The sequence below is a fragment of the Malania oleifera genome, chromosome 13 (assembly GCF_029873635.1).
Source record: "Malania oleifera isolate guangnan ecotype guangnan chromosome 13, ASM2987363v1, whole genome shotgun sequence".
NCBI lineage: Eukaryota > Viridiplantae > Streptophyta > Magnoliopsida > Santalales > Ximeniaceae > Malania > Malania oleifera.
The window spans coordinates 77,060,018-77,082,034 of NC_080429.1; the positions used below are offsets into that span (position 1 = coordinate 77,060,018).

At 33.4% G+C, this 22,017-nt stretch overlaps 1 protein-coding gene across 1 annotated transcript in view; it reads left to right on the plus strand.

Annotated features, from left to right (window-relative positions):
- Nucleotides 1-1,962, plus strand: part of LOC131146345 (uncharacterized) — a 67,434-nt gene extending 65,472 nt beyond the window's left edge. Inside the window, exon 6 of the mRNA XM_058095910.1 lies at nucleotides 1,666-1,962. The gene's annotated coding sequence lies outside the window, so the exon portion shown is untranslated. The remainder of the gene's footprint in view (nucleotides 1-1,665) is intronic.
- Nucleotides 1,963-22,017: the final 20,055 nt, after the last annotated feature.

A 22,017-nucleotide genomic window follows, 5' to 3' on the forward strand; every position in this document is an offset into this window, starting at 1 on the left:
ATGAGATAACTTTTCCTTATTTTCTCAATTTCTCTTTAAATCTACCGTTAAATCGATGATCGGGCACCACCACCGAGTCCTAGACGCGATCATCGTCATTTTGACTTGATTAAATTTCCAATTTGAGTTTCCTAAGCCCCACTCTAAAGCGAGAGTGAGATTTGGAAAATTAAGTAAATTATTATATTTGAGGGTATAATTATTTATTTGGAATTTAAGGGCCTAGGAAATATTAAAATAGTATTATATTTAAGATTGATTTAATTGAACTAGAATTATTGAATCAGGGTTTGGGTGAGCGCCGCAGGCATATTTTCAGGGTCCCTGTTGGCGTAGTTCAAGAAATCAGGTAAAGGAAAAAATACATATTAAACCAGAATTTTTATGAATTTAATGGAAAATGAATTGTGTTATATATACGTGTATGTGTTTCGGTATGAGTTTAAAATGTCAACCATTTAAATTATGTTTTTTGAGCTTAGGGTTGTTTATTAGATACGTATATGCGAAAATGAATTGATAAAAATGAAAGATATTTTCAGGATAATTATGTAAGATAAGAAAGGTATATTTTGAGTATATGAATGTTAAATTCCAGGTTGACTTATTTTATGGGGAATACATACATATATATATATATATATATATATGAATTTTACTGCTAAATAGTGTGGCATGAGTAAATAGGAATGCTGTGTAGAAATATGTTATATGTATGAGATGCAGGATATACAGGAAATGAACTGAATATGAAAATATTATATGAAATATGTTGTATGTGAGTGTTAATGCAACCATGTAAAACAACTAAAAAATGTTAAGTAAAACAGTTGAAAGATGCTGGGTAAAACAGTTGAAAAATGTTGGGTAAAACAGTTGAAAAATGTTAGGTAAAACAACTGAAAGATGTTGGGTAAAACAGCTGAAAGATAAAACAACTGAAAGATGTTGGGTATAAAATGAAAATGGAAATAAATGAAACGGAAATGAAATGTGAAATGTGAACAATTTAAAATAAGGAAAAGTCACGTAAAGTGAAATGAAATGAAAAGTAAAAGATGAAAACATGAACAGTTGAGAAATGCAGAATAATGACAAACAAAATAATGTATTATGGTATTATCAGTTTTTATGCTAGTAGAACATGTTACGTTTGGGCAAGACAAACTCTTCGCCCAAGAGCTTGTTGAAAAAGGCGAGTGTCCTAGTTGTATCAGGTGTAGTAGTAGGATGCATAACGTGCTAGGGTAGAGGGACACTACTTGTATGGGCAGGTAGATTTCCCTATTCTTGGGAGCCTTTGTAGGTAAACTTTTATATGAACTATATGAGTACAAGATTAATCTATTACTTGAAGGCTTACTGAGTAAGGTGAGTGTCCAGGTATGCTTTAGTCGTGATCCTTGGGTTGCCTAATGTACCAGAGCAGAAGGGTGCTACTTGTATGGGCAGGTAATCACCCATATCCTTAGGTAATCTCGTGGGTAAAATGTCTTGCATGTATTTTATTAGGATCAAAAAATGATTTCAGAAATTAGTTAATGATTTGCAAATAATGAATAATATGTTATATATGAACCTCATGTTGGCTACACACTATTTTAATATATTGTTTCTTTTCTTATTGAGATGTGTCTCACCCGAATATAAACTTATCTTTTTCAGGACCTCCACGAGATCGAACTTAGAGAGCTTAAGGTTGTTATATCATTTTGGAATATAGTAATAGAAAGGGTATACTTTTATGATACTTTTGGGAATGTATAAATTTTACGTTTTATATTTTATGTTTTAAGTCTTCTAAGAAATGGGTGATTGTGAATACTGGAAGTGTAGGTTATGTTTTGGAGATATGTATATATGCGAATACAAGTGGATGCATGGTTTATTATGGTGTATAGATAGGAGTAGAAAACTCTAGTATTGTGTTTGTTGGAAGATTATATTTATGTTTTCCGCTGCGTACATGATATTAGAATGTGGATTATCAGGTAAATGAATGGATTAATAGCACTCCGGGCCCATGTAGAGGGTCGGGGTGTTACAATGACCCCATGTCATTAATATTTTTAAAACTTATATATTAACTATTTTATTTATAAAGAGCTTTTAAAACATTAATTATTTTATTTATTGTCTCATAAATTATTTCATTTATTAAAGCAATTATATAAATTATTAGATCAATCACTATTAAATTTTTAATTTATAATCAATAGCCATTAAAAGTTAAATTAAATTTTAAATTGAAAAATTAGTCAATTTATTAATGATTATTGAAATTCATTAATTCAGTTATTAATAGAGATTGGGAAAATATTAATTCAATTATTACATTATCGATTTAAGAAATAAATTACAAAATTATAAGAAAGTTTAACGGAATGATTTCACTAGAGAAACATATATGAGAATCTTTAAATTAAACATAATCTATGAAAATTATTTGATTGTAATGTATGGATATTTTCGCATTGGTGCTAAATTGTTAAATGAGCTTCATGAAGATTATGACTTTGCAATATCATGATATTTTAGTCAATTTTTATGGAATGTTTGAGATATAAGATGGATGATGTCAACTTCTTTTTGTAATTTATACTTAAATAGTTTCATTGTTAAACTTTGTGTGAAATTAGGTGTAATCTCAAGAGAGGGGTGAATTGGGTATTTTAAAATTTCTAATTCTTTTAGTCCTAATATTATAATGGCACAACCACACCAACACAAGTTTGGAGATGTACAAATTTCAGTATTATACAACTTAATAAATTCAAGCTATGGATATTTCAAACAATTCAATATTACCCAATCAATCTCAAGTGCAAGAAATATTTAAGACATACACAAAAATGAAATCAACAATCAAGCGCAAGCGGAAATAAAAATGAGATAAGGGAAGAGAGATGCAAACACCAAATTTTACAAGGTTCGGCCAACCCGGTCTATGTCCTCACTTTGGGTAAACTACCTAAGGGTTTCACTATACCCCTCCTTAACTTGAGACAGAGCTCTTTGTTACAATCCGCTGCTTACAAGAGGCATAACTTTCTCCTTACAATTTGCTGCTTATAAGAGGCGTAACTCCCTCCTCCCCAATTCACAACCCGAACCATAAATACAATAGAAAAATTAACGGATACACTCAGATGCTTCTCAACAAGCTTATGTGTACAAGTGAAATCCTAAACACTCTCTTAAGATATAACTTGAAGCTCAATGGAGTAAATGTGTTGATCTCAATATGATATTTGTAATAGAATAATATATGACCTTTGTATATAACAATGTGTATGATGAATTTCTTTAAAGATCTAAACCCAATGCAATATTTCTCCAAAAAATGATTTTTCAAACATATATATGTTGGAGATCCTAAGGTTTGCTGTCAAAAGCTTTTGCAAAAATAAATCTTTGAATAAAAATATGAATGTAAATACTTTCAAAGATTCAATCCCCAATAACAAAGAAAAACTTTTTTGCAAAATTTTTTTCAAATAATGAATATATGAAAAACTAGGGTTCTTGCTCTCTAATAAAGATTTTAAACACAGTGAATAGGAGAGTAGATAAACTTTGAAAAGATTGAATGCTCAAAATAAACTTTACCAAACCTTAAAACATCAAGATCAATAATGCTTTTCAAGATGATGTGAGTGAATGCCCTTTGAAAACTAAGAGAATGCCCAAAAGATGTCTGAATGCGATAGAGTGTAGACAAGAGGTGTAAAACTAGGTTTTAGGGTTTTTAGGGTTGATATATATAAGCATTTTCGACATCTAAACGTTTTCTAACTGTTGGATCATTGAAAAATATTATAATAAAAAAAATTTGCTCGTCTAAGCGCTAAAGCGTCATTCTGCTCGACAGACTCGTCGACTAGCGAACACACTAGTCAACGAGTGTCCTTCACTCGATCGGCGACGAGACTAGGGGATTCGTCGACAAGTGGTCTATTTGAGAAAGTTAAGGTCTCGGTATTTTCTCGTCGATGGGAGCATGCATTCGTCAACGAGTGACCTTCATGCATTCATCAACGAGGCCAGGGGACTAGTCTACGAGTTCCCTATTTTTCAGCCCTATTAACATTCTAAAATGCAAATCCAACCTAGAATAAGTGCATATGAATGTTTCATGAAAAGCATGCATCCTAGGGTCGGTCTATTGGTCATTTTGAGCTTCCAACTATATCTTATGAGACATGTAAATGCAAACACGACTAAATGCACAACGCAATTTAAAAACTAGACTATCTTCATCCTTTTGCTTTTTTACTTCCATAGAATGAACCAAGTCGTATGCGCTTCAAGTTCCTCATAGCTTCCATAGCATTGTTACCATCCGTGCGTGCTAAGAAATGATCTTATTCAAAAGCTCAATGCACAGTTAAGATACTAAGTGATTTGTCATTATTAAAATAGGATTTGACTCATAGAGTTTGTACTTCTTTAAAGTGCATAATATTTCTCAATTATGTAATTAATTCCAATTAGGAATTAAGAAAATATTAATTCAATTATTATTAGCAATTATAAAAATTAAATTATAAACTTTATAAGATTTTTAAAAACTAATTATTTTATTTATAAGGAGTTCTTAAAATATTAATAATATTATTATTGTCTTAAAAATTAATTAATTTGTTAACAATAGTTATAAAAATTATTAATTAAATCACTATTAAATATTAATTATTATTATTAATGGTAGTTAAAATACTAGCTCAACTATTAATAGAGATTATGAAAAAATATTAACTCATTTATTATTGATTTAAGAAACAAATTATAATAAGGAATTTTTATAGGTCATTTTTTTACTAGAAAAGCATATAGTAGGATCATCAAGTAAATATAATACATGGAAATTATTTGATTGTAATATAAGGATATTTTGACTTTGGTACTAAACTGCTAAATAAACTCCGTGAAAAATTGGATTTTGTAATATCCGTATATAACAATCAAATTCATTGAATACTTGAGATATAAAAGTGATAATGTTAAATTTTTGAAGGCTATACTTTAGTAACTTCATTATTGAATTTTTTGTTATATTTTTTCTAAAAGCTTATGTTGTTTTTGAATTATGCAATTAATACTTATTTTTAAAATTTTGATATGAAATATCTGTTTTTGAATTTTTGATACCTTACATGACTTAAGCTTTATTGATAAACTTTATTTCTTTGTTAGTTTTATTTTGTATTTTTTTTAGTCCTCATGCATCGCGGATCTTAGTTAGTTTTACAAATATATCATTACATAAGTATTAACTAGTGTATCCTCTCATGTCATATTTAGTCTAATCAATTATTTCAGTAAGAGATTAATTAGTCTGTTTCTAATCTAACCAACTCCTTAAAAACAATTAAAAAAAATTATGTGTTGCATGTTAGCTCAACTATGCTAACATACACTAATCAAGAGAACTTAACTCACTCGATTTCTCGCTCCAACCATTTAAAGAATAATAGTTGACGAGCAAAGCATATAAACCAACATGAACATACAATATACTTAAAAAATATATCTTTACATATATAATTATTAACTAGTGTATCCCTATTATATCATGTCATCCTTCTGAATCTCATGTCACTAATAATGAAATAATATTGACAATTAGGATGGTGGTCCTATCTCTTCTTGGGTTTGCCCAGCGTGCTTAATGAAGTAACATCCAATTTGGTAGAGTGTCTTGACAAAATACCAGAAAAGTATATAGAGGGCTCGCAACACACGGTATGCATGAGTTGCACATGATATTCATCATTATGTTATTGGAGAAAAAAAATTACCCTATATTTAGATAGGTCTTAGATTTGGAATTGTATTGAATTTGAATAAGTTGTAGTATAAATTTGTATTGAAATTTATTCAAATTCACACAAATCTAAATTCAATGTCTAAAATTCATGCTCTTAAATACTACCTTGGGTTATTATAAAGGATCAATGTGGTCTTCCGATTAGGCCTTCCTATAGTAAATTTAGTTGATTGAGAAGGCTTAACGGAAGGAACATGTTAGACCCCGCCAAGGACCTTAAATGCATCTTGACTATTCATCAACAAGAAAAAGATGATGACTAGATTTAACATAGGATATATATATATATATATATATATATATATATATATATATATATATGCATGTGCGTGTGCGTGTGTGGATGATCATTATTAATACATTAAAGACCTTAGTTATTATTAAGAAACACAAGAGATAAGTTGCTAGCTAGATATTTCAGTGTATATATGCATGTGAATGATCGTCAGTTGGGAATAGTAAGTTACACTTCATGGCTAAATCTTTAAAAGTTTTCTTCTTCATCTTTCAAGGTGGGTTGTACCTAAATTCCATTCCTTTAGGATTGGAACCTAAACCTCAAATAGAAGTGGTATTTTGGGACAATACTAGACATTCCTAGGTTTTATATAGTCACATCAACATCCTAACTTGTAATTATTTAATATTTGCCTATTTTTACAAAAAAAATTATTTAAATCCATGAACTTAAATGCAATATCTATCAAGATATTTTTTTTTAGACTTAAATATCTTTTAGAAGGCAATTTTTTATTCAATCGAGAAAAATCTAATTCAATCAAATGGCACTACATCAAATGACAAAAAGAGTTTTTTGGTATTTCGATTACATATTTGTCTATAGTCATTTGTTGACCAAATAGCCAAAACCTTGATCCTAAAAACTCTACTTGAAAACTTTGGCAACTAAACCTTGGTTTTCCCTTTCTTTATGATTGTACAGGTATTTGCAATTCTTTTTAGGCCAATTTGGCTATTCCATGTGATTTGTGATGGTCCAAAATGGTTAGTAGTAACCAAAAAAAATTTATAATCTTTTTGCATAAAAATCAAGAAAAATCTTGTGGAGTTTTCTCTTTTTTCCAACAATTTTCTACTTTTTTTCTAAAATTTCCTACAATTTTTGGATATTTTTCCTAAACCCCATTTGTTATTTCAATTATTTTGGTATATTATTTTTTTTTCCAAAAAAAATATGTTGATCCTGTTACACACCCAAAAGGGGGGTGAACTGAGCGTTGAACTGACTCTTAACCCAATCTTACTATTGCATTCAACCTCTTGGAAACGTTCTCTTACTTAGACATCAAAGTAATCCCCAAGAGTACACCCCGGGTCCTCAAAGTCTACTTTGTTTTCATCCTTTTTAGGTCATCGAAAGTTGGAGAGCAATGCCGCAGGTCCTAACAATTTTTATCCCGCAATAGTTGGCACCGTTTATGGGAACTTCTTAAGAGGTTTTCTCTCTCAATTCTTGATCATGACTACATCAAATAATTGAAGGTTGATGCATTGGCTCAATTGACATCATCCGAAATGCCGCCATCTGACACCTAGACGTACTCGACGTAGTCTGATCCATCGCCGATTGGGACTATACCCAATGTAAGCTCTTCATTCGCGGCCTTGGATGTTACACTACCATCAAGAACCTCCGCAATCTCTTCTCCACCTACGGTGACCTCGAAGAAGCCGTTGCGATCCTTGGCAAGGTCATTGGGAAAAGTTAAGAGTACGAGTTTATCATGTTCAAGCACATGAATGGTACTTTGCTCATGTTGAAGAAGCCAAGTAAGAAAATTAACGGACGAATAACCGGGACCCAGCTTGCAATATTAGGAAATTCCTGATCTAATGCGAATCAGACTGCAATTGATGTTTCTATGCGCAAGATTTATGTAGCCAACATACCTGTTCTCAAGACAATGTTGCCACACATTTCAAGTCCCTGTGGAAGGAGAGATGCACGAATGTATTCAAGTGTTAAGGTAGTCATCCTTGCCTGATTCTCAAGGTAAACGGTCCAAAAATTGACCACAACTCATTAGGCAAAAAAAAAAAAAAAAAGGCTCAATTGAGGCCTGAAGACGGCCCAATCGATGAGCAACGCTCATGAGGCCTAAAGATGTCTAGAAGATAAGTATAACTCATTAGGCAAAGAATACCGGCCCAACTGATGAGCAACGCTCATGAGGCTAGAAGATGCCCAAAATATGAGCACGACTCATTAGGCAAAGAAAATCGGGCCAACTGATGAGCAATGCTTATGAGGCCTATAGATGCCCAACTAATAAGCAATGCTCATGAGGCCTACAGATGCCCAAAAGATGAGCACAACTTATGAGGCAAAAGAGACTGACCTAGCTTATGAGTAACGCTCATAAGGCTAGAAGATGTCCAAAATATGAGCACAACTCATTAGGCAAAAAAGACCGACCTAATTGATGAGCAACGCTTATAAGGCCCAAAGATGCCCAAAAGATGAGTACGACTCATTAAGCAAAGAAGACTGACCCAAAAGAGGTGCTCGGCACAAATGCCCCAAGAAGAGCTGTTTGGCACAAATGTCCTATGAAGAGCTGCTTGACACAAATGCCCATAAAGAGCTACAGAGCAATAGACACCTGCCTTACAATGGCCAGAGCGATCCACGCCAACGAGGTAATAACAGAAGCAATTCATGCCCACGCCATAACTCACCAATAAATGGTGTATCACCCTCGGGTCAAACTCCTTCACTATAAATAAGGACTCGAAGAATAGGTTAAGGTATCTCATTCTAAACTTTACTTTACTGTTGCATAAAAAATCTCTCAAGCCAATCCCTAACTTAGGCATCAGAGAGATCCCTCGGAGTACACCTCGGGTCCTCCAAGCCTTGTTTATTTATCTCTTTTCAGGTGGTCGTGATCAGAGATCGTGAAGGTCGTCTAATTTTTGGCTGCAACAAAAACTTTCTTCTTGAAAGAAAAATTAGATATTTATTTAAATTTAGTCAATATTTGTCAATAAGATAGATCAAATTAAGCAAATTGACACATCAACCATAAAATAATAATAATCAATTGACAAATAAGAGAGAGACATGAGACTTATAGTGCTTTGGTTACGAAACCTACATCCACTCCTCAAAACAATCCGCTTGAATATTTTAACTATGATCCAATACCAATTGCACTTAGCATCTCATCGTTTGGATAGTCATCCTAACTCATTTTCACTCTTCTTGGCCCCTCAACCTGAAAACTAAGGTGTAATCCCAAGAGGGGAGTAAATTGGGTTTTTAAAAGTTTCTTTTAAATCTTTTTCTAAATTCACAACCTTCTGTAAGTTTCTTAATCACACAAGAATGATTTGATTTTCAATGCTTAATTAAGTCAATCACAATCCACACTCAATCAATGAATTGGTCAAATACAAACCAATGATTCTTAATGTGATACTTTCAACAATGTCAAACAACACTCAATCAACCAACCAATTTACCAATCACAAGTTACTTAACCAATATTTTTGTAGCGGCATTTTCAAAAATTCAACGTATGCATAACTCAAAGTAGAGTTTGATAAAAGCCCTGTATTTATGAACTTTATGCACTTCCTTTTAATCAAGGTTTCTGCAAATGATTAATCAACGTACTCCCTTTAAAATTTTTGCAAAAGATCAATCAACGTACTTCCTTAAATTAAAAGTTTCTTAATCTCAACTTTCAACTTCCTACACTTAGATACACAACCACGCAATTTATATATGTAGAAAAATTAAAGAGTAAGGGTAGAGAGTGAGACCGAGCTTTGATGAGGTTCGGCTTATACTAGCCTACCTTCTCGCCTTAGGCAAGACCACCTCAGGATTCCACTATAACACTTCTTTATGGGCGAAGCAAACTGTTATAATCCCTCCTTCAATTAGGGTGGAACCCCCTCTCCAAGCGATACCCTACGCTTGGTACAACGATCCAATAACCCTGAATCCTTAAGAAAACAATGAGACAAGAAAGAAATCTTGTGTACAAGAAGTGCTCTCAGATAGAGATGGTTAGTACAAGATTAAGAATAGCTAATACTTCAAAGTAAATATCAAATAAGAATGAATTTGAAGCTCAAGAATGCCACTGGGTTTCTTCCTTTGATTTGACTCAAACTCATAAGTTTTTGCTCTCAGATCAGTGATCAAAGACTCAATATATTTTAGAAAATTCTCAGCAAGAATATGTGTGCAAGAGGGCTTTAAGAGAGAGTGAGCAATATAACTTGAAAACTGATTTTAAATTCTTGGTGTGTGATTTGATTTGAGAAACTCAAAAAGTGATAAATTCGTATTGCCCAAATAACTTGGAGTGTTTCTCAAGTTTTTATAAAGTTTGGGGCACAAGCAACTAGAATTTGAAATTTAAAACTCATTTAAAAAACTAGCCATTTACGAGGATCAGTCGCCTGACCTTTGAACACAGTGTATTTTTTTCACTTCAAAATAGGGTTAGTCACCTGAGGTTCTAGGGGTTAGTCACCTAATCCTTCACTGCCCTATTCAAATCCAATTCAAGAATTTTGTTAGTCGCCTGACCAAGCACAGGTCAGTTGCTTGAACCGATAAAAATACTGTTTTTCAGGTTCATTTTCAAAATCCTTAGTCATCTTACTTTGATACTTTCAAAGAGTATTTTCCAGGGTTTTGAAAGTAAGGTCTCTAAGTCCATATTAACCCCTAATGAGCTTCAAAGTATTCAAAATGATATTTAAAGTGAACTACTTGCATAAGACTTCCTAAAGACATTATAAACTCTCTAAACTTTGAAGTCTTCATGTATATCATTGCTTTGAATCATCTTTGCCTAGAGCTTGAGTATTCTTTAAGCTTCATATGTCTTGACCATCTTTGACCTCTTTGATCTTTCATTTGATCACTTTGTGAATGAAGTATAGTTTTATGGTACTTGTGATCTTTGGACTTTCAATTCTTACACCTTTTGAACTTGGCATACTAGGTTTCCTGAAATATCATCACTTAACCCATAACTTGTTAAATTATCATTTATTTGTTATTATCAAAACAAGATTCGAAAGTCATGTTAGGCCAACAGTCTTCCCCTTTTTTATGATGATAAATAAGGAGCAAAGATGAGAGAACCTTGATAAGGCTCCCCTTTACAATAAGCATATATTTAATTATATGTATCAAAATGAGGATTTTAAATATAAGTTAAAAAAAAAAATCATTATATCATAATTAGGTATAAGTGCATTATAGCTCATTTCAACATACTAGTATTAAGATCATATTTCAAGTATTTATTTAAAGTATTATCTAAAGTTGAAAACTAAGTTGTTGTCCCAAGAGGGGGGGGGGTGAATTGGATTTTTTTAAGTTTCTTTTAAATCTTTTTACAAATTCACAACATTTTGTAAATTTAGCAAACACACAAGAATATTTTGATTTTGAATACTTAATTAAACCAACCACAATCCACACTCAATATCAACTCAAACCAAATACTTTCAACAATGACAATCAATCAACCAATCAACCAATCAATCAAATACAAGATACTTAACCAACATATGAGCTGCAGCAGCACTTTCACAATTCAGCATTTGTATAGCTCAGTGTAGAGTTTGATAAAATCCTTGTATTTATGGATTTTATGCACTTCCTTTTAAGCAAGGTTTTCGCAAACGATTACTCCCTTTAAGTTTTCCGCAAAATATCAATCAATGTACTTCCTTAAATTAAAAGTATTCTCAATCTCAATATTTCAACTTCCCGCACTTAGACACACAACCACGCAATTTTTATATGCAAAAAAATTAAAGAGTAAGGGTAGAGAGTGAGACCAAGGTTTTACAAGGTTCGGCTTATACCAACCTATGTTCTCGCCTTAGGCAAGACCACCTAAGGGATTCCACTATGGGCGAAGCAAACCATTACAATCCCTCCTTCAATAAGGGTGGAGCCCCCACTCCAAGCGATATCTCATGCTCGGTACAACAATTCAACCAACCTTGAACCGTCAAAAACTACAAGGGAAACAAGAAACAATTTGGTATACAATGACACTCTCAAAAGAGTAGATTAGTACAATTGAAATCTATATATTTCAATCAAAATCACAATATAGAAAGTTGCTTCTCAAAAAAGATATCACCGATGTTCTTTCTTAGATAGTAAAACTAAGATAAAAACACAAGAATTGTGGCCTTTAAATCAGCAAAATCTCAGCAAGAGTATGAGCAAAAGTATTCAATGAGAGAGTTTTGAAAATATGAGAATTGAGATTGATTTTCTTGTTAGGTTATTTTAATTCTTAAAATCAATATGTATTTATAGAGTTAAAAAGTATATCTTCGTGTTGCCTAAGTTGCTTTTAGTGTTTCCCAAGTATTGAAAGAGTGTGGAATCCAAGAAATCTATTTTGGAAACTTTCCCTCGCTGTTTTAAATTTGAAAAATTGAAGGTCAATTGCCTGAGCCTTTAATTTAGAGTATTTTTTGTAACACAGTATAGGGTCAGTGGCCTGACCCTGAGAGGTTAGTCTCCTGACCAGGTTCTGTTTGCTTGTCAATCGCTTGAACAGACAAGGGTCAACTGCTTGACAGCTTCAACCACTCTTTAGTATTTTGGTCATAAAGTTTTCTATAAAACTCTAAATTAGAATTTCTTGATATCAACAGAAAGCTACGAGATAATCCCACAACTTTCAAGTTGAATACTATTTAAGATAAAGAGTGTTTGATAGAGAAAAATGCACATCAATGCAGATATATAAAAAATAGCAGAATTTGGAGAATCTTGTTTTAGTGTTTTTCATTCCAAAAATAATTTTAACCTTTTTGAAATAACTTTTGACCTTATAAAAATATTTTTCAAGTATTTTAAAAGTTATCTAGGTCCATGTATTTTACCTAAGAGTTTCATATACCTATATTGAAATTGTTTGAAGTACTTACATGAGACTCTTTCAAGACTATAACTTTCTAAGTTCTAAGTCTTCACATATTTGTTTTGCTCCTCAATGTCTTCATGTATCTGCTTTGATTCTTTATATTTTACTTGGCTTCAAGCTTAAATAGACTTTAACTTCATAAAATCTTGTAGCATTAAGTTCGAGCTTTTAACACTCTTGTCAAGTACTTGATATTGATCATAATCATTTTGAGTCACTTGATCTTGAATAATTAGTCCTGAATCATCACTTAACCAAATATGTTAAGTTCCTCTGATTTTTTATCATCAAAACAAGATTTTAAGCCTTGTAAGGCCCACACAAATAGTTGGCATTATGCTCATTTGTGCTTTCTCATTATGCTCATTTGTGCTCTCTCCCCCATGCTATGTAATATTGTCAAAATTATTCTTATGTAATCTCATTATTGCCATGCTTTTATTTTTTATCTCTAAGATATCTCTCCCCCTTTGACATCAATCAAAAAGAGATAAGTAGCATAGTCACAAGGAAGCTTAGGATAGAACATAACAATAAGCATGGTCATATAGGCATCAAAGAGTACAAAAAGTCATAATCATAGGGAGTTACAAGCCAAACCAAAAGAAAAACAAACAAAGCAACACAAAAGCAAAGCCAATATATCGATATTACTGCAATACAATAGACAAATAGATCAATCATCAAAAGCATTATCATCATTTGCTGCATCATCAGCTGCATCATCATTTTCTCCAGTACCCTCTTTACTTCATTCTTCAGATTCTTCATTAGATGAATCATCACTACGAGGGGTAAAGCTGGTATCCATGGAATCAACACTCTAAGAAGAACTAGCCCTATACTGCTCTATGCGAGTAAGGCACTGGTCAAATGAGGAGCAAGTAGTGTGGAGTGAGGATATATTCTCCTGAAGTGACTGCAGGCCTGAACGCATGTCTCTGCTGAATGTAGTGAACTTATGGTGGAAGGGTACAAACCAAGAAGGAGTATCAGATGTAGGTCCTTGTTGCTGTTCTGGAGGTGGAGGTACAACTGTTGGCTTTATGGTTGTCCTCCTTTCAAAAACCAACGTTGCTCATGCATTTCATATCCCATTTGCTTTAAGGTCATAGAATTGAAAAGTTCATACTGATTACGCTTTATGAACAGTTCAGTAGGGGTAGTGACACTAAGATGGGCAAAGATAAGGTTAAGAACACCTCCATATGGAAGAGTGACTCATTGAGCTTCTAATCTAGCCCACATCCATTTCAGAATTAAGCTAGATAGATTAAGTTTCTTCCCTTTCAGCAAACACCATAACACAAAACAATCAACATAGGAGATATGATCATATGAGCCGGCTTGGGGTAGGATATTGTTTGTGATTATCTTCTAAAGGATTTGAGTTTGTAGGTTCAACTGTTTATACATTGGAGGATGTCCAAAGTATATCGGTGCTTCTACCATTGTCAGCGGCAAAAATTCCTCGAGAGTGAAATCTTGCTCCATAATCCAAGTTTGAGCAAGTGCAGGACATTCAAATTCTCCTGGGCTAATATGCAAAATTGGAGCTAGAGTTTGTGAAGTTAGGACTATCCTCTTTCCCCTAACCTCAGTGGTTAGTACGTTTTCTCCGTGTATCATATTTGCATAAAATATTTTCACTAAGTTAGGGTACATCCTTTTTGATTGGTCAATGACAAAGCTCTTCCAGCCAATTTCTTGAAACATCAACAGGATGTTGAGAAATTCAGAACAAAAGAAGGATGTATCGAGAATTTTACTGAAGATTAGTTCCGTATAATGAATATATGTTCGGTATTGATGCTTTGATGGAGGAGTTACGAGCCATTGTTCGATGTTCCCATCATCTCTCCCTGAAGAAGCACCTCGGTTTGCCTTAGTTTTGGTGCGAGGCATCTTGATCGTAGAGGAGCAAACGAACCAACCAAGTGAAACCCTAGAAATCATGGGAAAAGTTGTAGAAGAGTGATTGTGAGGCTTTGATTTGAGGGATTTTAACTTAAGAATCGAGGGAGACCAAGAGTAGGAGCCTCGGGTGAGTGAGGGGATAGAGGTCAGTAGCCTGGGATCTGAAAAGTTAGGTTTTTCACACTTAAAATATATAGGATCCACGAGCTCAGGCACCTGATGATTTGGGCTCAGTCGCTTGACAATTTATAAAGAGCAATTTGCAACAGGCAGTGCAACATCAATCGTATAAGATCAAATGGCTCATGTGCCTGACCCTCCAATTTACACTGCTCGGTTGGCTGAGCTTTCAAGCTCAATCGCCTGACCCCCTTAATATTTTAAATTTTCTCTTTTCACTCAACATGAACTCTTCTTAAACAACTTCCCTGCTATATAATAAACCAAGTTCTCTTCTAATTGATATAAATCTCTCTTCAGGAAGGGGTTTTGTGAAAATATCCGCCCATTGATCGTTTGTATTTATAAATTCAAGTAATATGTTTTCTTTTTGTACATGATCTCTTAAAAAATGATGTCTTATATCAATATGCTTAGTTTTTGAGTGTGATACCAAATTTTTGGAAATGTTTATTGCACTTGTATTATCACACTTAATTGGTATGACTGAGTACTCTAAATTAAAGTCTTTTAATTGTTGTTTCATATAGAGTGTTTGTGCACAGCAATTACTTACTGCCACAGACTCAACTTCAGTGGTTGATAAATCTACGAAATTTTGTTTCTTGGAGAACCAAGAAACAAGAGACCGTCCTAGAAAGTGATAAGCCCCGCTTGCACTTTTCCTATCAATCTTGCAACCTGCGTAATCACATCTGAATAACTAATCATTTCAAAATCTAGTGTCCTTAGGGTACCAAAGTCCTAAATCAATAGTTCCTATCAAGTATCTTTGGATTATTTTCACTGCTATTTAATGGGATTCCTTAGGAACTGATTGAAATTGGGTGCACATACATACGCTAAACATTATGTTCGGTCTCCTACCTGTCAAATATAACAAACTTCCTATCATACCTCTATAAGACTTCATATCTACTTATTTTCCTTTTTCATCCTAGTCAAGACTTATGGAGGAACTCATGGGGGTACCTATGGGCTTACTTCCTTCCATATCAAACTTTTTAAGCATATCTCTTATATATTTCAATTGATTTATAAACGCTCCATTTTTAGCTTGCTTGATTTGTAATCCTAGGAAGTAATTTAACTCTCATCATACTCATCTCAAACTCATCTTGCATACACTTTGCAAATTCTTTACATAATTCATCATTTATAGCACCAAATATAATATCATCAATATAAATTTGTCTAATAAGCATGTCTTTATTTTTGGACTAAATGAATAATGTGTTATCCACCTTTCCTCTTGAGAAACCATTTTCTAGTAAAAATCTGCTTAATCTCTCATACCAAGCTTTAGGAGCTTGTTTTAACCCGTACAATGCTTTTGTTAATTTAAATACATGACTGGGATTGTTTATATCCTCAAAACCAGGAGGTTGTTCCACATAAACTTCTTCATTTATAAAACCATTTAGAAAAGCACTTTTTACACTCATTTGATATAGTTTGAATTCTTTATGAGATGCACATGCTAACAACATCTAATAGTTTCCATTCTTGTTGCGGGAGCAAAAGTCTCATCATAGTCTATTCCTTCTTCTTGATTGTATCCTTGAGCTACAAGTTTTTTTTATTTCTTATAACTATACCATTTTCATCCTTTTTATCCCTAAATATCCATTTAGTTCCAATTATTGAGTGGTCATCGGGTCTAGGAACTAATTTCCAAACTCCATTACTTTCAAATTGATTAAATTCTTCTTGCATGACTATTATCCAAGAATCATCACTTAAAGCTTCATTTATGTTTTTAGGTTCTTCTTGTGATAAAAATGTACAGTGATTACATAAGTTCTTCAATGATGATCTAGTAGTTACTCCTCTAGTAGATTCTCCTATGATTTGATCTTTAGGGTGATTTCTTATATATTTCCATTTCTTTGGCAACTCAAAATTTTCTATAGGATCATCATTTGGAGTTTCTTCATTTTTCTCTTCTTTTTCTTCTTTGATTTATGAATCTTCTAGTTTTTGTGAAGTATCATCTTTTTCTTCATTCTCAATTTCTTTTATAAAAGGATTAGATTCATCAAAAGTTACATGGATTGATTCAATAATTGTTAGTGTTCTCTTATTATAGATTCTAAAAGCTTTACTATTTACTGCATATCCTAGAAAGATACATTAATCTAACTTAGCATCAAATTTCCTTAAGTCATCTTTGTCATTAAGTACAAAACACTTACATCCAAAAACATGAAAGTAAGTTTTCTTCAGTTCCATAATTCATAGGGAGTTTTATTTAGGTTTGATCTAATGGACACTCTATTTATTACATAACATGCAGTGTTAACCACTTCAGCCCACGAGTACTTAGGTAGTTTATTTTCATTTAACACTATTCTAGCCATTTCTTAAAGGGTTCTATTCTTTCTTTCAACAACTCCATTTTGTTGTGGAGTTCTAGGTGCTGAAAAGTTATATCTAATTCCATGTTCATTGCAAAATTTTTCAACATCTTTATTATTACATTCTCTTCCTTGATCGCTTCTTACGTTTAAGACACCATAGCCCTTTTCATTTTGAAGTCTTTTACACAAGTTTATTAATGTACTACATGCTTCATCTTTTAAGGCTAGGAAGAGTACCTAGGTAAACCTGGAGTTTGAACCTCTAAACTTTCTAGTAAACTTCTTATTTCTTTTAAAGAATTTTCCAAGTCTCTAAGTAATGAATACTAGTTTTCATCATCTAATTCACTTGCATCTTCCTCTTCTTCACTCGAGCTTTCTTTGGTAGCCTTAAGGGCTATAAATTTCTTGTTTTTGTTTTCATCATTCCTTTCATTCATAGCCATCTCATAGGTGAGAAGGGATCCCATCAGTTCATCTAGTGAGGTATTCTTAAGGTTTATTCCTTCTGTAATAGTTGTGACTTTGAGTTCCCAAATGGGTGGAAGACCTCTAAGAATTTTTCGGATCATCTCATAAGTGGAGGAAGTTTCCCCTAAAGCATTAAGGGAGTTTATGATATGAGTGAACCTAGTGTACATGTTTGTAATAGATTCACCTGGATTCATCTGAAAAGCTTCATATTCGCTAGTAAGCATGTCAGTTCTATTATCTCTCACATCAATGGTACTTTCATAGGTTGCCTCTAGTTTGTCCCATATCTCTTTTGCTGTTTTGCATGCCATGACCCTATTGAATTCATTTATGTCAAGAGCATAGTATAACGCATTTATAACACTTGAGTTAACTTGCAACATCTTATGGTCGTTTTCGGTCATGTCTTTTTCTTCGTTGCATATTTCTTTTCCATCTACAAGTTTGGTAGGGATAAGATCACCATGTGTGACAACCCTCCATTCTTTCCAGTCCATGGTTTGTAGGTAGATTATCATTCTTTGTTTTCAAAAAGAGTAGTTAAGACCACAAAAGATCGGAGGTTTGGTTGATGATTGACCCTCTCCAAAGGGAGCTACACCTACGTATGTCATTTAGATCTTTCTATAGCTTCTTATTAAGATTTGCTATAACCCCGCTCTGATATCAATTAAAAACTAAGGTGTAGTCCTAAGAGGGGGGTGAATTGGGTTTTTAAAAGTTTCTTTTAAATCTTTTTCTAAATTCACAACCTTTTGTAAGTTTCTTAATCACACAAGAATGATTTGATTTTCAATGCTTAATTAAGCCAATCACAATCCACACTCAATCAATGAATTGATCAAATAAAAACCAATGATTCTTAATGTGATACTTTCAACAATGTCAAACAATACCCAATCAACCAACCAATTTACCAATCACAAGTTACTTAACCAATATTTTTGCAGCAACACTTTCAACGATTCAGTGTATGAATAACTCAAAGTACAGTTTGATAAAAGCCCTGTATTTATGAACTTTATGCACTTCTTTTTAACCAAGATTTACGCAAACAATTAATCAACGTACTCCCTTTAAGGTTTTTGCAAAAGATCAATCAACGTACTTCCTTAAATTAAAAGTTTCACAATCTCAACTTTCATCTTCCTACACTTAGATACACAACCACGCAATTTATATATGCAAAAAAATTAAAGAGTAAGGGGTAGAGAGTGTGCAGTGACCCAAAGAATAATAAGTATTTTAATAATAATGAGGGAGGAAAATGGAGACAGGAACAGAAGGAGGCAGTAGACTTCGTCGATGAATACAGGGGTTCGTTGATGAGAAAATACCGAGCGAAGGTTTTGGGCTGCTATGAATTTCGTTGACGAATACAAGGGTTTGTCAACGAATTTACTGAAGGACTCATCGACGAGGTGACATGTCTCGTCGACGAATCTGGCTATATAAATAGTGGAAAACCTGGATTTTTATCCATTTTCAACACTTCTCTCTCTCTCTCTCTCCTCTCTCTCTCTCAACGTCTCTCTCTCTCACTTCTCTCTTCGTTTTCGGGCCTGTTTCTCGCCGGATTGAAGATCTGAGGCTACCACGACGCTCCTAACGAAGTTCTTTGCAAGTCTGCCGGAACTGATCATTGAAAAAGTTGGGTTAGATTTCATCCTAATCTCAGGGTAAGGCATTTTATTCAATATTTGCCTTTCCCTTAGTTATAAGAAATGATATAGGTGAAGAAATACTGAAGTTTTGTTCTGACAAACATTGTTTTCAGGGTGTTATGAAGGAGGCCCTGCGGGTGTTAGGCCAGTATACCATAGGGGCTTTTCAGTAGTCAGGTAAGGGAAATATGCTATGTTAGGTATTTTTAAAATATTATACAGTTTATTAAATTATGAAAATTATGTATTAAAGTATGTTGTGGCTTGAGAATATGAATATAGTACATAGATATGTTTATGAATTTCAGTACCATGATTTTATGAATTTCAGTACCATGATTATACGAATCTCAGTACCATGATTATACAAATTTCAGTATTATGACTATGCAGTTCCAGTGTTATGATTATACAGTTCTTAATATTATGACGTATGAATTACAATTACAATTTAGTCAGCATCATGTTTGTTACGGTTATTTCAGAATCATGGTAAATAAGATAGTTATATATAAAGATATATTATATAATATCAGACCCTGTTGGACTATACAATTACAGAGCACGATACCATTGTTACAGATATTATGTTATGTTATGAGTGCAACCACCTATTTAGATAATACGTGGTAGTAGGTCGATCACCTAGGCCCTTGACGTGGACAGGCTTCCTATCAGATATGGGTTGAGGTGGGTAGATCAGACCGATGGAGTATAGTGATTTATTCCTGGTTGGCCAGCCATAGTAAATTTCGCCTACAGGCCGCACAACCCTGTCATGAGGGTTATAACACACAGTTATCCACAAAGAAAGTTTTCAGTTACTAATACGTATATATAGATTTACAGAAACAGGGAACATACTTATATACACTAGAAGTATTTTGAATAGTAACCTATAACATTGTTATGTTAAGCAACATTGGAAATGGTGGTGTATTTTATTACTTGTACTATACTTACGTATTCAGTTATACATGATTATATGAAAAACAAATTTTCATAATACTGTAGCTCATTTTCCACACACTAGTAATAGCATATTTTGTCTTACTGAGCGTTGGCTCATCCTAGTGTTGAATCATTTTTCAGGTGATCCAGGTAGGCGAGCAGACCAGGCTCGCAGATAGAGCGGCTTCAGTAGTTCCCTGTCAGTAAAGTGAGTATTGTGGAGGATTTTTGTATATCCCATCATAGTTGAGGGTATTTTGGGGAACATATATATATATATATATATATATATATGTGTGTGTGTGTATGTTTTGGGAAACATGTTAGTAGTCTGGTATTGTATTGTATATATTTACATATGGTTATGTTTATTTGATTTCTACTTCTTGCTGCTTAGGTTTATGGTTGAGTTTACCCCAGTATGGTATCAGAGCATGTAGAATATCATAGTATAAAAAAAAAAAAAAAAACCCAGTTTATTAAGCAGGTCATTATAGAGTGAGACCGAGCTTTTTCGAGGTTCGACTTATATTAGCCTATGTCCTCGCCTTAGACAAGACCACCTAAGGATTCCGTTATAACACTTCTTTACAGGCGAAGCAAACTGTTACAATCCCTCCTTCAATTAGGGTGGAACCCCCTCTCCAAGCGATACCCCGCACTTGGTACAATGATCCAATAACCTTGAATCGTCAAGAAAACAAAGAGACAAGAAAGAATTCTTATGTACAAGAAGTGCTCTCAGATAGAGATAGTTAGTACAAGATTAAGAAAAGCTAATACTTCAAAGTAAATATCAAATAAGAATGAATTTGAAGCTCAAGAATGTCATCGGGTTTCTTCATTTGATTTGAATCAAACTCAGGAGTTTTTGCTCTCAGATCAGTGATCAAAGACTCAGTATATTTTAGAAAATTCTCAGCTAGAATATGTGTGCAAGAGGGCTTTGAGAGAGAGTGAGCAATATAACTTGAAAACTAATTTTCAATTCTTGGTGTGTGATTTGATTTGAGAAACCACGTATTATAGACTCAAAAAGTGATAAATTCGTGTTGCCCAGGTAACTTGAAGTGTTTCCCAAGTTGTGAATTACGGTATTATCCCAAAAGGGGGTGAATTGGGTATTTTAAAAACTAGATCCTTTAGGTTCTAATTTAGTAAACGATAATTTCAAACTTGCAAGCTGCCAATTACTATTTCAATCAATTTTATTAATCAATCCAATGTGTAATATTAAGTGTCTTTATCAAGCATACAATGTTACCCGATTATTCAAACATACATCAATTGATCAATACATACACAATGTGATTATGCGGAATTTAAATAGAGGTAAGGGTAAGAGAGATGCAAACTCGTTTTTACAAGGTTTGGCCTACCCCAGCCTACGTCCTCGCCTTGAGTAACACACTCAAGGATTCCACTAAATAATCCGCTCATTTAACTAGGACGGAACTTCCCTTACAATTCGCTACTTACAAGAGGTACAACTTCCTTATATTCCGCTATTTACAAGAGCCACAACTTCCTCCCCACCCGGTTCACAACCTCAATACCCAAGTTGTTTGTGCAATATTCGTAGGAATTCCTTTTAAGAATCAACGTAACCCAAACATAAATTTGATGTGAATGCTTTGAAATTGCAGGCAAGGGCTTAGCAATGGGTTCAATGCTTTTCAAAGATGTGTATACGTTCA